The sequence below is a fragment of the Ambystoma mexicanum genome, chromosome 12 (assembly GCF_040938575.1).
Source record: "Ambystoma mexicanum isolate Mex_15411 chromosome 12, UKY_AmexF1_1, whole genome shotgun sequence".
Taxonomy (NCBI): Eukaryota; Metazoa; Chordata; class Amphibia; order Caudata; family Ambystomatidae; genus Ambystoma; species Ambystoma mexicanum.
The window spans coordinates 99,135,060-99,140,435 of record NC_090936.1 but is presented as its reverse complement, the minus strand read 5'-3'; the positions used below and the strand labels follow the sequence as shown (position 1 = coordinate 99,140,435).

The 5,376-nt window shown below is 43.2% G+C and overlaps 1 long non-coding RNA gene across 1 annotated transcript; it reads left to right on the top strand.

Moving 5' to 3' along the window:
- Positions 1 to 449: 449 nt before the first annotated feature.
- LOC138512928 (uncharacterized) lies at positions 450 to 1,918 on the top strand. The gene is made up of 4 exons (XR_011281619.1): positions 450 to 532; positions 940 to 1,031; positions 1,171 to 1,298; positions 1,410 to 1,918. It is a non-coding gene; the product is annotated as an uncharacterized lncRNA (long non-coding RNA).
- Positions 1,919 to 5,376: the final 3,458 nt, after the last annotated feature.

Here is a 5,376-nt window from a genome sequence, read left to right as displayed (position 1 = left end):
CAAGCACTCATCGCGGCCACTGCTGCCCTTTAAGATACCCTGTGCAGAATACAGAGACTGGAAAGCATTGCCTTCCGCCTCCCTGCAGTTCCGAGTGGTCTATACCCTAGGCTGCCATGATAACAATTGCAAACATCATCAGAACGTATGTGCACTCACCATGGCATTGGGCACAACAGCAAGATGACGCTGCATGCTCACATTCCCCAATTCAAATGGGACGTTTTAAACCTTCCTGCATTTATTTTTTGCAACCAGCACCCAACGCGGTCACTGTTGCCTGTAACAGATTGTGTGTGCAGACAATGGAGTGTGAAAGTTTGGTTCTTTGCCTCCCTGCTGTCCCGAGTTGCACACACCCCCAGTCACCATGACAACAAGTGTAAACATTACCAGAGCGCATGTGCGCACACCATGGCAACAGGCATATTAACAAGATGACGCTGCACGCCCCCACCCCTCATTCCAAGTGGGACGGCCGTGACAGCGAGCATCCAGCCTAACGCAGCAGAGCTCCATGCTGGTCAACCAGGTAAGCGAGCCCATGGCGAACTCCGTCGCATACGCAGATGAGCGTCTGCTCCCGCATATATCAAAATGATCCGCTTGCTTTGTCTGTTCCCCATAGTCAGTATGTAAATTTATACGGCCATTTGTTTTGCACAATCAGTACAATACTTGCTGATACTCACCTGTTAAAATGACAATACAGGAACGACACGCAGTTATTTTTAATTTTTAAATTAATTACAATAATTATGATGCCGAACTTTGCTCGAGTATCCAGCATATGCAAAGAAAAGGCGCACAGCACTTTCTTAATTTAACTCCGCCGCCTTAATTTAACTCTGCTTAATTTAACTTTCTCTGCTGCACTACACCTTCAACCTCATTTTAAAACGAGGTCCGGGCATTCCGCCCTTGTTTTTGTGTTTCCAGGAACCCTTTATCAGCAAGCACTGTCTCACTACGTGTACCTGCCATCAAATTACTTGGAGTACACCGAAGCAGTGTTCTTGTATCTGCACCAGGTACAGCCTAAAACTTTTTGCAATGTTTCCTTGTTGAACCACGTGGCACTAAGTATTAATAAACTATTACTATAACTTAGGGCTTCAGAACTCCATCTTAATAAGCCTTTCTTGTTTTTGCCTAATTTCTTTCTTATAGAAAATACCCAGATGTCTGATTTTTGCCTACAACACCGCAGTGGTCAGTCACATGACTGGTTCTGACTAGCCTGGTGTCTGTCTCTGTGTGGCCTGAACCTGAGCACTTGGGATTTGAAGCACCGGCAGGTAAGCCTCCCGACCGGTGCTGAGTTTTTCCCAATGAGTATACCAATGCCCTATTATCATGGGCATCCGCACCTCAACCCCACTCACCTGATATCCCTATATTCTTTACAGGGTCCCCCCCCCCCATAGGAGCCCTGATGAAGGTGGACCTATTTCAATAGACTACCGCCGAAACGTGAAGAAGACAGGGAATCCAACTGAACATCCCTGCATTTTGGAACTCTTTGTTTTGTTCCAATACTCAATCCTCACGTTGGCAAGAATAAAATATATCTTATATCCAAAGACCCTGCAGCATTAACTGCTCTGCATAGAAACAATTACAGAAGGGACTACTAAGAAAAAGTCCCCACTTTTGGGAGCCATGATGCCAAATATCCATTGAATCATTATCAGGCATCTGTTTCTTCCTTTCTGCATCCCATTATTTGCTATATATGTTCTCTTAGTGAATCAACTAGATGACATTGTTCTTTTATTTTACTGTTTCTGCTTTTTTCATATGTTTCTCTCACAATATTTTTGAATTTTTTACTGTATGTACCATGTGGATATATTTATTTTCCTCCTATGCCCTTGGTTGAGACTTTAACCATATTGATTGATTGATTTTTTGTTATACTGTCTTGTTAAAAATATATGATTCATACCTTTTATGAATTCAGAGTTGATTGTTTTTCTTTCTATTCATAGTGTTCATTTACCTGTTAAGATTTGTCATTCCCATTTATATGCTTGTCGTTGAAATATACAGCAAGCACATCTCATGAGGGGAAACTTTTGAATTGCGGCAGATTTAGTCCTAAGATTTCCGCATTAAGGAAACTTTATTTAAAACCAGTTGACAGATTTATAGAATCAGATATCTGTCCACCCTATATGTTTGTATTTACTCTCTTAGAAGAAGAATTATTAGTAAGGGGACATTCCTATGTTTAGAAGTGCAACGTGACACAGCACTATATATTAAGGTTTTTACGTATAAAGATTGAGGTAAAAAAAGGAAAACAGATTTGTAGGAATGTGTGTGAAGTTCGAATCGCTTTCGGTTTGGGGACCGGAACACTGGATTACAAGCTCAGGAATTTTGCCCGTACCAATTGTGCCGTTTGAAGTTAGAAGCATGCTGATGAAAGAGAGATGATGAACATGAAGCAATAAGGAATGGACACCACTTACTACATCTAAGTTTGTGAAACATGAGAATGAAAGCATAAAAAAACCTATGGACTACGAATTGAAGGAGTAGCAGATAACTTATAACTGCACACCCCCATGAGGTTGCAGTCTAATTTGCAATTAGCAGCTATTTTGATTTACTTGGAACTAATCTGATTTGATCTGTTTGCCTTGAGAAAGCCCAGAGGGCGAAACTGATGGCCATACAGTTGGCAGACTCTTTGTAAACCAAGTCACTAATTACTAATACACGAGGAGTAACTATGCAGGGACGTCATTTGGGGTGTCCCAGAGGTAGCAACTGCTACCCCTGGCTCCCCCTCTGCTACCCCTAAACCTACTGGACAAAGAGGCAGTCCCAAGAGCAGATATCTGTGTTGCACCTGAAAAAGGCGGTTGTAAATGCAGCTAAATATGCCACCGTTTTTTTCACCTGTAATCTAGATCTCATTAGCTTGAGAAATAACGGATACAGGAAAAACTATGAAGCCACCATCACTAACAGGTTGGCAGTCCATTGGTGAAGCATGCCTGAATGGTTGGGTGCAGAGGCAGGGCTGTCTGTGCAGCTCACACCAAGTATTGTAGCAACAGGAAGGGTATGGGGGCTAGGTCTAGATAGCTGGGAATGGGTAAGAGCAGCCTGCAGTACTCGGTGACAGCACGCCATGAACACACATCTCATCAGTGTTTCTCATTGTCTGCTTTGCACATCCAGTGAGCCACTGGGCCTGTGATGAGAGAGGTGTGCCCCAGTGGCTTCTGCCACCAATCCTGCTTGGGCACTGTGTGACCTGACCCAGATCTGCCAGACCTGGATCACATGCACAATGTAGATACACGCAAGGTGAGATAATTTACATGGCGTTGCCCTCCGCCTTTGAAGTAAACCATCTGTTGCTTGCTCAAACAAAAAAATATATATATTTGGAAGGATAGCTCAGGGGCCACGCACTTGCTTTGGAACAAGAGGATGCAGTGCAACATGGGTTCAGTTCCTGTTCAAGTGCTTAGAATCTGGAGAAGGCTGGCATTAAGCAAGATATAATGGACCAAAGAAAATAATAAAATGGGCCTTTTCTAGGGGTGGTGTCATGCAGCTGTTGCTGTTTACATTTTAAAATAAAAAAAACCTGCAATTACTGTGACCTGCAATACATCCTTTCCCTCGATCTCCCATCGAACAAAAATAAACTGTAGGTTACTTACCAAATATGTAAAACAGAAAGGTGATGGCTGGAAGGTTTCAAATCATTTATAACCACTGCCACAGCTCTGGACAACCTTCCAGCCCATTGTTATTCTGGCTGGATTGGTTTTGGTCAGTTGCTGTTTCCAGTCTGTGGCCAGACACTTGGCAGGCACTGGATGTCTGTGCTTTGGGGTTTAGGCCTCTTCGAAATGCTCTGTCTGTTTAGAGTTTAGCTCGACTGATGTGAGCAAAAAGCGTGTGCTGCAAACTCGCATCTCAGAACAGGTTATCTCAGGTTATCACGCCATGTTCTTTCTGGAGAGGAGCGCCTGCCACCCTTTTTTGAAATATTTGCAAGGAACTTGGGGTTGGTCACCCATAGGTACCTGGGGACAACCAGACGTGGACTCCCTGCTCACTGTGCTCAGAGAGGCACATCTTCACCTCACTGCTGAGGCCCAACAAGGCTGAAACACGTGTATGGGGTTGCTGTTGGTACTCTTGTTCAGAGAGGAATTACCATAGCATATCAGTGCTGGACTGCCCATGTGATCGGGACAAAGACTGATATGCAAATGGATATTTCTCATCTGTGAAAGGTACAGTGAGCAAAAATTGTGTGCTGCAAACTCATCTCAGAACAGGTTATCATGCCATGTTCTTTCTGGAGAGGAGCGCCTGCCACCTTTTTTTGAAATATGTACAAAAGTCCAGGTTTTTGTGTTGTATGTCTGCTTACATTCAAATTAATTTGGTAATATGGGCCTATACACACACTGATATTAACGCTACATATGCTGATCCATTTGTGTATTTATTATTTATCTGTTTATACCGTGCCGTAAGCCCGCAGGCATCTGGGCGCCAACATAAAGATGAAAAACAGACGTAGACAGGTCACGGGACAACGTAGATCAAATAACTATCATCATAAGGACATTGGACTGACTCCGGAGGGCATTATCTGAAGAGGTGGGTCTTAAGTTTTTTACGAAAGGTGGTGTATGTCTGTTCCAGTCTTATTTGTGATGGAACATTGTTCCATTTGATGGCAGCTTTGATGTGAAAAGCTTTGCCCAGTCCATTAGCTTTCTTAAACCTTGCGATCTCCATTTGGCCTTTTGAATCTGATCTAAGTGCACAACCCGGCACATAAGCGGCCTTTTCTTTTTAAGGTAGGCTAGAGCTTTCCCATGTAGGCACCTATGTGTCAGAGTGAAGTCCTTAAATTGGATTATATCCTCCATGGATAACCAATGCAGGTTTCTTCTGTCTTCACTGATGTGTTCCTTTTTTGTTTTCCTTTTTATGATTCTCACAGAGCTGTTCTGGATTGTTTGGCACTTGGCGATATGTCCCTTGTTCGCCCCCAGCAAGAGTGCATTACCGTAGTCCAATCTGGAGAGTATGGTTGCTACTGCAATTGTCCCGCAATTTTCCTCACTCAGGTACGGACGAATTGCCCTGAGGAGCCGAATATGGTAGGAGCAGTTCTTATTTAGTTGCAAGACATATGCCTCTGTGCTCAAGGACGCTTCCAAGTGGATCCCCAATGTTTTAACTTTATTTACAAATTTTGGGAGTCATTAATGAGAAAGGATTCATATTGGTGGTTTAGTTTGGCCAGTGCTTGGTTTGTTCCAAAGACCATTAACTCAGTTTTCTTTGCATTCAAACACAGCCAATTATTATTCATCCAATTCTCGA